The 12,862-nt window shown below is 35.6% G+C and overlaps 1 protein-coding gene across 4 annotated transcripts in view; it reads left to right on the forward strand.

Moving 5' to 3' along the window:
* Positions 1–12,862, forward strand: part of ROBO1 (roundabout guidance receptor 1) — a 745,923-nt gene that overhangs the window by 459,460 nt on the left and 273,601 nt on the right. The gene's annotated exons all lie outside the window — the stretch shown is intronic.

Consider the following 12,862-nt stretch of genomic DNA (forward strand, 5'->3'; position numbering starts at 1 on the left):
TTAGCCTTTACTTTTAATCAAAACACTGTGGGAAAATTTCCTGTGTATTTAAAGTAACAATTTAAAATAAGGACAGATTAATTGTCATTAAAAATTCCTTTAAACTGATACAGGTGCCATATTGCCCACTTATGAGTCATATAATGGTATATTAGAAAATAAAGATTGAGATTAGGGCTCTACCTGTAGAGAAGGCACAACTAATACCTGTTAATCAATTTAACCCCCTAACCATGCACTTAATTCTCAGCCTTTGTAGAGTGTACCAGTGAGCAGCTGTGAGCCTCAAGGCCTAGTGGTTCTGTCTAATTAGTCCCACTGAAGGCTTGCAGCCTATTCAGGAAGCCTTGATTTAGGTTGAGGGGTTTATTTCAAGTAGCTGTTTACATCAAGTGGAAAATTCCATATATTGCTTGCCTTTAAGCGTTTAGAAACTATGCCATACTTACATTCATGGTACAGAAAGGTAGTCTAGCCTTGAAAACCCTATTGCAGAAAAGTCTGCTTAAAACCTTGGATAGTCCTTTGCAAGGGTGAAAATGAACAAAACCTCTAGTTCCTTGTATCCACCTCTCAAGTCATGTTTGATAACGTACCTGTCCTGTAACAGAGATGGATGTAGCTACTTGAACAGTGTCAGCTTCTAGTGAGATTAATGTTACATGTTGGCAGTAAAGGTCCCATCTCTCAGGAGGGATTGAGTAACTCCTGCGTGGAGTAGCATGGGAGGAGGGAGAGTGAGGCAGGGGGTGGAGCTGGTAATTAAAACTAGGCCACTCTGCATGTTCCTCTGTAATTTATTACAAACTTAGTGAACAGGTACCTTCCATGTGTAGTAGGAAGTATTACCATAATCCTGAGTAGTAGATGGAATACTTCTAGTTGAGATGAAATTTGTTTCTTTGTATTAACGTAAGTAACTTTTTTCCTCAGGGTTTCTACATTTTTGTAAAATGCAGTTCAGTTTGTTGAAAGAAAACCTCTAATAATATAATCATAACTTTAGAGTCTTACAGACTGGGAGGAAAATATCTTTGCTTTGGTGATGGAGCACTTAGTTGAATTCTTTGAATACTGTCTGCCCATTTTTTATAGATTGTTGCTACTGCTCTTCTACTTGCCTCACTATACAGGGCTGTCTTGTGAAACGAGCCTTGTGTGGAGAAGTAATCTTCTTTATTAGATACGCTGATAAAGTTGCAAAAAAGGTGGATAATATTTCCAGGCATAGCCACTTCTCTAGGCTTATTAATTCCTAGCATAACTTATTTTTCTTTGCTGTTTGAACCCCCTCCCCTGTCACATAGTGATTTCTGCTAGAAGTAATAATAATAATAATGATGATTCGTTTCCCTTGTTTTCAAACAGTTACTCTCTAATAATTTTGAGGCTTTGTCATCATTTTGCATTTATATGTGTAAACCCCACAAACCTCTACCTGCTTGCCTGTGGTGGTGTTGTATTAGGCATTACAGTCTCAAATCATACAGCTCCATTGCTCTTATTTTCACTTGCCATTTTTTTCTTATATTTCTTGTGCAGCTCTCCAGAACTCTTGAGATCTGTTTGTCTTTCCTTTCTTGTTTCTTATATTCATCTTTTCTACTTTTGACTCAGCCTCATGGTTATGTAGCACTGTGCCTTTCTCTTACCTCTCCACTCTCATTCCTTTTTCCATTTTTGACCTCTAAATACTCATCTGTGTTTCTCTAGCAGCACTCTAATCCCTTTACCACAACCCTTATAATAGTAATTAAAAAGCTAGTTCTTAAACTAGCTATTAAAAATAATAAAAATTAAAATAATTTAAAAGTATCCAAAACAAAAAGGCACTTGTGTTTTCTTTTGATTTTTCTAACTTTTTCTCATACTGTTAATAATGTTCTTCACTCCCTTAATTCTTACCCTCCACAACCATAAGCTACTGTCCTTCTTGAACCCTTTTTTCATTCCATTGTAAGTTTTAGTAGACAGGGTCAACAGCATTTTTGTTTATCTGTAAAATTCTCACGTTTAGCATGCTATGCAAGGTATAAACATTGTCTTCGTTAATGTTCTGGATATGTCAAATTTACTTTTAAGGTTGAAAATTGACTGAGGTGGGCTGCATTCATCTAGGGATTTGTTACTAATCCTTTAAAAGGCCATTTCAAATATTTTGTTTTCTTAAAGTATAAATGACTCCAGACAATTATCCTTAAAACTGTGGTTCAGTACTTTTTCTTGAAGTTAATAACTCACCTAAAACCGGTGCTGTTTAAATATATTCTTTGAGTGTGCTTATCCTAGGACATCTCAAAAGCTTTGTTTTAAATGTTTAAATACATTTCATGCTGCTGAACACTTGAGCTATTAGCTACAGATTTTCTGAAGAAATCCCTATGAATATTCAGGAAAATAGTCTGTTAACATTTCTTTTTACCTCTTTTAGCAGTAATGACTTGAATAAAGTATGCTTTTTCCTTTTCTCCCATTAATTTTATATATAGAGATGTTAAATATAATTTTCGTGTTTGAAGACTGAAAGTGTCTACAGAATGCTTTGAAACTTAGATTTGTTCTGAAGCTATTTCCTTTGAGTTTTTTCTTTGTTCACAGATTGTGTTGTAGTATAAAATGAGATAGAAACACTGAAAGCCGTATTGCTAACTGTTTTTTATATATGTGTAGCTCTGTACTATATATATATATACACTGTAGAGTCTTTTATGAAGAATGTGTGCTGTTGAGAAAATTGAGAGGATTGTTCAGCAATCTTCTAGAGATTGTGAAGTAAAAATGAAAGTCGTTTGTACTTTTCTCAGTTCCATTTATACCCATATGTTTTGTCTGGCAGAGTGTCAAACTGCTGGCTGGGGGAGTGCCTCTCATAGCAGGTACTGTGGTCTGCCTTTCCCTTCACTCTTCCTATGGGTAACATTCAGCTTGTTGGCTGAAACATCTCCCCATGCTCAGCTATGAGATCATGGAGAAATTTCACTGAGCTGCTTGTTTCTGCTTCTCCACTGTGTAAAAGGGTGATGTTTTCTACCACAATCACTTTAACATAGCTCTTACAGTGAATCAATTTTTCTTCTGTATGAGTCTTACTTTATTATTTGGATAACTAAGAAGTTTTGCAGTGTGAATTGGTAGAGGAGTATATATGGAGCTGAGAAATTCCCTGTGTGGCTCTGTTTCTTGGCATCTTCCAGAGAGCTTTCCTTGTAACATCATTAAGAGCTCAAAGTGTGAGAACTCTAGATTCAAAGATGTAGGTGATCAAGATGTCTTAAGGTTTATGCCAGAGTAAATACACACACCTGATTAATGGAACTTCTCCAGGCCCTGTTTTTAGGAAACTTTATGGTAGCCACTGCAGGATACTGAAGTCTTCACTGTGGTTGTATTCAAGTTGTACCACTTTCATGATACCAGAACTGAAATCCAGTTGGGAAAATATAGGAATGGCAGAGATGTTGTTTGAAATTTTTGATGATTTTTTTGGCAGTCATGCTCTGGGATGGGAAATCAGACCACAGATGATAATGGCAGCATTAATTCTTCATTCCTCGGAGAAGAAAATTCACTGAGTGACAGTCTTCTGAGCCCATACTACTGGACATTTAAGGAAGTCCTGGCACTTGGCTTTCTATGAGTAACGCCGTTCATCTGCAGTTGGATTCAACATTAGCAGTGTGAAGTTACACTTTATGCAAAGGAGTAGTTAGAAACAATTGTAAAAGAACTGGGCATGTGGAAGATATCTGTTTTTCAGTTTGAATTTGGAACTGAAGGAACCTTCCGAGAAACAAAAAACAGACCCAGTGGACTTTCTGGTCTGTTGAGGGACAAGAAATTCAAACACAGTCAAAGGGAAAACATTTCACACTTGCTCAGAAAAAGATGATGTTGTTGGCATTGATAGGTGGAAGTTTAGGTGAAGGTTTGTTTGCTGTTTTGACATATCTTTCTACTGGTGAAAAATAGTAATAGAAAAATATCTTCAGTCATCATGTACTGAATGTCATGTTGATTGCTATGCCAAGTAACTTACTCATGGCTTTTTACTACACAAATGAGCTGAAATATGTTTTGAGGAGTATGTGATTAATCTGCATTTATATGGGAAGATAAAATATTTCATGTATTCTCTGAAAATACTCGTTTGGTTCTAGCTTACTGCTGCAAACAGAATCATCTCTCACTGAGTCATTGAGATGCCAGTGTCCAGCAGTATGGTCTGATTTGACTAGCAGTGTTATTATAAGTTCAACAGATGTTTAATTTCTAAACCAATGGGATTGTAGTTCATTTTTTTCCTCCTCTCAGGAGGGAGCTATTTATTGCTTTCCCTGAGAGCATGTTGTGTTTTATGCTTTTCATACTAATATACTTTATATCTGAATTATGTTTTGGAAGGAGGATAGGGATAGATAGCTTTTAATTAAGTGATTATTTGATGTTATTTTTTTTAACAACTATTATTTATAAAATATTTAAATTGATACTGATTCTTCCTTATGCAACTAAAACATGACAGTATTGTGTTACTGCTGTGACAACCTGAAATTGAAAATACCTGGCCTTTTTGTAATTGTCCAGACTTAAGGTTGTAGAAAAAGTCAAACTGATTTAAATGGAAAGTGTTCTAATTCAAATTTTTAACACATTAAAATAATGACAATAGAAATAAGGAAACTGGTCTACTTAATAGTGAAACTTTTTTCCATTATTGATCTTTTCTAAATTATGAGCACTGAGCAATTAAATTCTCCTTATTTCTGAGCTGACGTAACTCTCCTGTTAATACCTAACATTTGAATTCACGAAGGCAGCTTTGATATTTCATTCACCCTTTCATCTGAAACAAATTTATAATTGTATTAATAAGTATGATTTTTGGATAGGTATTTTGAAGCCTCATATTTTTCTTTAAATCTATTCTGGAAACAAGAATAAATGGCAATATCAGTTGTATGATATGTATCAAAATTGGCACAGGCATAAGCCAAGGAATGCTACTGACTGTTGGTGTTACATTTCTGGGCTTCTGTTAAGAAGTGTTGCCTAACACAGTTGAGAAGAGAAAAACCCTTGGTCTGATTGAGATTTACTGTTTCTTTGGCTTCCTGAAAGCCTTGTGGAAATGAGGACCCTTTTTCCTTTCTCTCAGCATCTCTTAGACATTTGAATGTTCAGTTGATTAGTATTAGATTCAGTCTCACACTAAATCTGGAGTTGGAAATGAATGGTAAGTTGGTAGTCCTAAGCACGGTAGGACATGGCTTTGAAAAATCTGGAAGAATGTGGGGTCAACCCATGTGAAATAATATGAAGAGAATATGTTTCATTTGTTTTCATGACTAAATGATTTTTAAAAAGAAAACACAAAAAGCACGTATATCTTTAGATATCTTTTTTTATGAATGAGTATGATCATCCAGAAGGATGTTTTGTGTTTTATTTGTTGGTCTGTGTAGATAAAACTTTGGAGTATGATAGCCTAGCCTGTAATCACACCACAAATAGGTGAAATCTTTGACACTACAGACAAACCTCAAGTTGAAGTTCAGTTTTTCTGCATCACCATGTCTGACATCTGAATTATCAACACAGAATACATTAAAAAAAAGTAACATACAAAATATGTCAGTATATTAATACTTTATTTTATAATAGCTATATAATTTTAAGTCTTAGGCATTTTCATTAAATTAGTTTCATTTGGTTCCTACAGTGCAGCTAAGAGTCCTCATCTGGTTTTGGTGCACTGTCTTTGTTTTTTCTCCAAGTTCTGTTTTGCTGTCCCAAATGGCAAACCAGTGGTTCACAGCCAAGAAGATACTCTTCCTGTCTGGCATAAAACATGACTGAGGACAAGGATCAAAAATGGACAGGAGGAGAGCCTGACTTTTCTTTGTTTCCTAGTCCTCCCTCCCTCCCTCCCTCCCTCCCTCCCTGCTCAGTAGAAAAACAAGCCCTGAAATGGCAATTCTTATGTGACTCACAACAGTCTCTGTCTCCATGCTTTCCTATTTCCTGTGTCTGCTTTTTCTTCTTAGGTATGCCAGTGAAGCTGTTGACAACAGATCAGAGCTGTCAGGCTTTCTGTTGTAGGGAACACTATCTCTCAGGGAAGAAAAGGGTGGCAGTGATTGCTCTTGAGCTGTCCCAGATCTTCCTACCGTGTCCAACTCCTCTGTTTAACCTGTGATCATTTTCAATATCTTTTCAGCTGTTATCCACAGAATTATTCAACTGTCATCAAATCCTATCACTTTAATATAGTTAAAGTTATCTGTCTCCCTAGCAGTCTTCCAGTCACCTTTACTTCAGCTCTACCTAATATTTATAGCCTTTTGATAATTCCTTGCCACCTCTTTTTCCCCAGCCATCTTTTTTACACTTTTGATTGCCATTCCAGGGTCTGTGCAGCTCTCACAATGTCACAGTCATCTCTGTGTTCCCTCTGTACGTGCCTGACCCCACTGCTTCACTCATCCTGCAATTTTAATATGATCATCTCCAAGCAGTTTTTCATTGCCAGGTTGTCACATCCGAACCTCCAAAGATGAGCTTGTCTTTAAATGCATCTCAGCCATTCTCTGTCTTGTTGTACTCTTCTCAGTATCATTCTGCTGTAGAAGACATCTTCCAGCATTCCTCCAGTCATTTCAAAACCAAAATGAGTAATGCAGTAGGCTTTATTACCATTGTATTTGACGTTGAATATAGTGTGGCTGTTCAGGGGGTCATAGTTGATTTTACATTATTAATGAAAATAGTCCTGTAATTTCAATAATGTTTTCTTTAAGGGAAAATACTATTCCCAAATTACCAGTTTGATGTGGGATATCGTAATTTTCATTGAGTGAGGTTTGGTTTCAAAAGTCAGTGCTCTAGATACTGCTATCTCAGACTATTCCAGTATCTATTCAGAAAGAAAAAATAAAACTGAACAGTTTCTTAGCTCGGAACATTACCTCCTGCCTGAGGTTTTATGTAAATGTCAGCCTCTTGCATAGCTCAATATAAATGTTTGGGTTTTTTGTTATTTATGTTCTAGCTAATTTAATGAATAACCAGGTTAGGACATACTTACGCTAACTGCTGGACGAACCAGTAGCATGTGTTCATGTAACAAAGATTGTCTGTAAAGCTGTGTCTTGAAAATAAACAGTTTGTTCAAGAGCAGTTTTTTGAGGAGTTGTATTTAATTTTTGATTAAGAAACTAAAGCATGATTCTTACTGTTGCCACTTTAAGCTTCTGTATTAATAGTGATTATTTCAGAGAGCTAGTCTCCCTTAGCATCTCCTGGGAGATATGTCTTTATTAAACCAAAGACTCAGTGTTAATATCTGTGCAATACAGTACCTGTCAATATTTTTTCCCACCAGGCAGAGTATTTAAATAATTATGAGATGCGGTACCTCTTTCCAGAAGTCTTTTTGCCTAAGAATTTATGGCACTTTTTTGACCTATTCACGTATGTTCAGAATTACTGCAGAATATGGAACAGAAACAAACAGTTTAAAAGAACATGATACATAAATGTGTTTTATTTTTTCTCCCTTGTGTATTTAGCTTATTGCTATAATACTTCAGCTAGCTCCTGTTCAGTTGACCAGGACACGAGTATTGTGTAAATTGAGTGTCGGTAGCTTTCAATGCTTGGGTTACATCTTCTCTCGGTGTAAGAGCCAGGCACAAATCAGTCTGGATTTGAGGCATTTTTAGTGCAGCAGACATTTAATCTCTTGCTTTGGAGAGACAGATATGGCTTAAAACTCCAGTCTCTCTGTGGTTATCCTGGGGTTTTTTTCTGTCTGTAAGTGTACAGTAAATTATTGGTTTCTGACATATCCTGATAGTATGGTAGCCATGACAGAAATGTAATTGTAATTTATGGTGTCTTAGTGACATAAAATAAGGTTATCTTTCTAAGTGGGAAAAATGTTTTGTGGGTACCTACAACTTAAGTCTAAAAGCCACAGCCCACAAAATTTCTTTTTATGTTTTGTAATTAGACTTTGTATTTAAAGTACAATTTGCTTTACTGCAGAATATCCCTTAGTAACAGAAGTAACAAAAAAGGACAGGTATTAACAATTTCATCTCTCATAAGGAACAGAAGCTCCAATAGCAATTAAGGAGGCAACCAAAAGGATTCCTTGACATAATGGTGTAAAGAACAACTTTCAGGGAACGTGGCAGAGGTTTCCTTGTAGGAATGATCAGTTACTGTTCAGTGCTTTTCTTTTTAGTTACATCTTACTCACCTGTTTTTCATTACATGCTTAGAAAACAAAATGGAGATGTTACTCTTCATTGGCAACACCTAGGGGAATTGCAGGTTCTACTGATCCAAAGTGAGAGCCTTGCTTGTCACATTTTATGTTATCTAGGTTATTGGAAAGAACTGGACCTATTCCCAGAACAGTATTTGGAATGATTAAACACATCTTAAAATGCATTTCAATAAGCCTGTAGTCCTGGGTGGGCATTAATCAACTGATGTAACAGTGCTGTTATGTTCCAAATGGTCATTTTTCTCCTTGGTATAGAAACACTGGCGCACTTGCAGGACTGTAACACCTCCGTTGCCTGACATTTTTGTTCATAAAGGTGGCATCCTTTTAAAGTAGTTATGGAAATGTTCACAGTTATGACTGTGCAAAGTAATGTCAGGATTTAGGTAAAAAGTGTAACTTTTTTTTTTTCTAGACTATAGGTTCAATACTTAGTTGTTAGACGTGTACAGCTGTTGTAAATAAAACTCTCTGTTCAAAGAACTACTTTCTGAGTCCAAAGCGATACAATGATCAATGCTATTCTCGAATCTGTGTTTCAGAAATACCAGTTAAATGCAGTTTTGGCTCTTGTGCTTTATGCCAAAATAGAATTAAAAAATGAAATTTCTGTTCTTACACAGTTGGCTATTTTGGGAAAATCCAAATAGGGACAGCATTTCTGGCTCTATTAATTACTTCATGTCTTTGGTTACAGAGGAAAGACTGCAACACCTGTAAAGGAAATTTCAAAATAATAGTTTTTTAATATACACTATTCTTGTAGGCTACAAAGCTCAGGAAAGCAGATGTTTTATTGAGGCTGAGCAAGGGCACTATACAAGAAGTAAGAATATTTAAAAATTGGAGAAGTTGAAAGTGAATGGATAAAAATATCTGTGGACCTTCCCTGTGCTGTTGTTTTTCCTTGAAAATTATTTTTTGTCTGTGAAAACACATAAACCCAATAGGTTAGGTTAGCTGCATGTCTTGGGGCAGAAAAGCCACTTTCAGAAAAATACTTTCCTTTTTTGTTTAGTTATTTTTTCCCCTGTAATGTGATCTGACATTGCTTTGCAGTGTGTGCTTGAAATAGAATTCAAAGTCTGCTTGCTGCTTAGGTGTGTATGGTTTGGGTCTTCATGTTCAAAGAGGATGAACTCAAACTAGATTTTAAGACAAGGAGAAGGTGAGCAAATCTTATGAGGGAAAAATCAGATGACATTAGTTTGACTTCTGATGGCTATAAGAACACAAAATCCAAGGGGATGGTAAAAAAGGAACAGGTTGCAGTCTGCAGGTCAAAGGGATAAAATCCCAAGAAGCGTGTGGAGTGATCTGAATTAAAGGGGCAGGTCAAGCACAGGAAGAATGAGGTATTTACTACTCAGGAATATGTTTAACCTGAGGATTAGAGAAAGATTTCGAACCACTAAAGCAAGAGAGTTATGGAATATCTTTCCAATCAACATAAACAAAACCACAAAAAAATTCCCCCCACTTTCTGAAAAGTTTCTGAAAGACGTTATGTTATACATAGTGGAAGGACTGGGGATTTGGGAACGTTCTTATGTTCTGATGAAGTATAGTTGTTTGCAAGAATCACCTAACACTGATTTTAAGCCTGTGGTTTTGTTAACATTTTACTAACAACTTCAATAGCAATCAGGCCAGTTACTCAGATCTTACGTTACAATGTAAAGCATTTCAGTAAAAGAAAAGAGAGGACATCTTGCGCTCTGAAAATCGGTGTCAAATGCTGCACTTGTGAAATGGAAAAGAAACAAGGCTTTTTGGCACTTGGCTAAAGACACAGTTCATCATGCAGCATTTTGATAAGACATAGGATAAATTACTATTTAAATTTATAGATCTTGGGAAATCACATTTTCCATATCCATTTGAGATGAAATTTAGATAGACTGTAGATATGGTCTTGATTTTTTAACTGTCTTAGGTGGCATGGTTCAAATCTGAGGCACTTTGTTCCAGTAGTGTGTAACTTCTTTGTTTTCCACTTAAAGGAGAAGAGTACAGTGTTTGTACCCCTGATATCGGCAGCTTTCCCATTTAAACACATTCCCTACTATTTTTCAATACATTACGTTTGTATATGCTACAGACAGGCAGTTTTAAATCTTTCCTCTACGAGTTTAGCATTCATCTAATGCTAGCTTTCTTTGAATCTTCACATCTGTTTATTTCAGTGTTTGAATTCTTGTAAAAATAGTTGTGGCACAGTCCAAGAAACTGGAAACATGATTTCATATAATTGTTCTTTTAAGAAGCAGCATGAAATAATTAGTATGGCATACTTTAATTGGGGCATCCTGTTGTTTTTTTATGAATTATAATAAAAGCAGAGAACACAACTTGGTTAGTCGCTATAACCCAGTGCTGTCATCTTTGGGGGAAAGAAAAAGCAGCTCTGCTTGTATATTTAATGGCAGATCCAGCATGTAATAGGTGTTCTGCTTCTATTTTTTTGCCACATATCCCCCTTGGGAAAGATTTTTGACAGGAAAATTACAGGATTGGTGCCCACTCTTAAGATTTATGTTGATAATAGAAGCTGCTGCTTCTCAATAAAATGTAAATGCAGCTTAAATAACTAGGCTAAAAGGAAAGCAAGATTTAAAAAAATAAAAATAAATATGTGTAGATATGTAGAGAGGTTATAGCTGGTTGTCAAGGCCATTCTATCCCTCGGGCAGTTGTCACTAAATCTGTGGTTAACGCTCACTATGTGCCAGACAACTACTCATGCAACTTTTGTCTATTCTGCTTTAAGCAGTTTTATGAAATCTTCTACAAAAATGTTATTTTTTAAAATGCTAGGATAAAAAAAAATATTTTAATGGATATTGCTTTGATTTTAACTCCCCTAATTTTACCCAGCAAATAAATTTTAAAAGTATATGAGCATTCCTGGAGTTTCCAGAGGACTTTTTCCCCCTAAGAATTTTGAGTCTCAGTTTTCAAGAAAGTTTAGAGGTCAGTCTTTAAACTTTCATTCTGTACAGTACTTGAAGCTGGTGTACAGTCACTTGAATGTCAGTATGGAAAGTGTGCATACAATATATCTGAAAATGGTATTTCATTTATTTGTGGTCTGGGTCAGGCAGACAAACAACGGGAGGCTTGTATTACATTGTGTGCTGTTTGGCTAGCATTATCTGTGAAAATACAAATGTGATACTAGCATATGTGCAAATTTTAAAAAACAAATCTTAACTATCTTTAAACATTTCACATTGAACTTGGCTTTTTCTATTTCCAGACTGACTTAGAACAATTGAGTTTAGCTCACTAATCCTTTGTTTCTGTACCTTTCCTTGTGAGGTACATAATAAGTTAGTTTAAACAAAGTAAGGTTTATATCTCTGTCTAGGTATTTTTACTATGGAAAGAGAGATCTAAAATTGGTCACCCCAGTTGTGTGGGCAGCATTATTGCATCGGGGCTTTTCACAAAAGCAGTGTAAAAGTTCAGGATGAATAGACAGAAATGCAGTTTGCAATGACCAAGATGTGCTCTCAGGGCAAACAGAAGTATATTAGAGACTTCTTTAGCTACTGCAAAAGACCAGTGCTTGTTGGCACAGTTTTCTTTTCTTGTACTTTTAGCTCTCCTCTCACTGGATTTGGCCTTTGCCCTACCTCTAGGAGGTGCAGCTCAAAATCTCACTTTAGAGTGATGTGCAGGGCTGCTCTGCAGGATGGAGTGTAGCCATCAAAAGGATTTGGAAGTTTCCTGGCTTCCTTCCATTCTATCTGCACATACTTTAGTTTTCATGTCTCAGGCAGTTGTTGCAGGTAAAAGTAAATGTAAAATATAATTACTTGTTTGCTTTAGGTACTAAAAAAATCTTGCAATACAGTGAATATCTGAATGGAAATCAGCAAATTAGATAAAAGATAAAATACTTCTTACAATTTGAGAATATAGTCCTAAATACAATACTACTTTTATTATCTTTCCTCTCAGGACTAAAGAGTAGGTTTATAGCTGTGTGAGTTATTATGTATGTAATGATCAGTAACGTTCATATAAAGCTATCTTCTTTTACTGCATACAGAATGCAAACATATTTCTGTGTAGTCAACCAGAGATTTGGAAATGGTGGTTAGTGCTAGCTGATTAGTGTAACATTTAATTTGCATGGATTATTTTGCAGTGAAGGAAATGTGAAATAAACTTCACATGAAAATTCTACATTTTAGAATATCTTTATTCTCTCCAAATATATATATATATAAATGTGCATGCTCACACACAAATAGTATATGTTGAAAATGGAGCTGTCTCTGGGACTTTTCTCTCCTTGTCTCCTTCCCTTTTTCCATACCAATTTATGGTCTATTAACCTGCCGTGAATAGATCTTGTGCTTCTTTCCGAGGCTTCACAGCTGTTCAAAACCCATGTTATTAATGCCAATAAAGAATCTTGGCATCTAAAATTTTAATAATTGGGTATTAGTGACCCAAGAGACTAATTTTATCCATAGCAAAATTTGTATATCAAGAAAGAGAGAAATAAGGAAAATAGTAATTTAAAATTGAGTCAACAATTTAAAACTCTGAAAGTTT

Source organism: Athene noctua, chromosome 1 (assembly GCF_965140245.1).
Source record: "Athene noctua chromosome 1, bAthNoc1.hap1.1, whole genome shotgun sequence".
Classification (NCBI taxonomy): domain Eukaryota; kingdom Metazoa; phylum Chordata; class Aves; order Strigiformes; family Strigidae; genus Athene; species Athene noctua.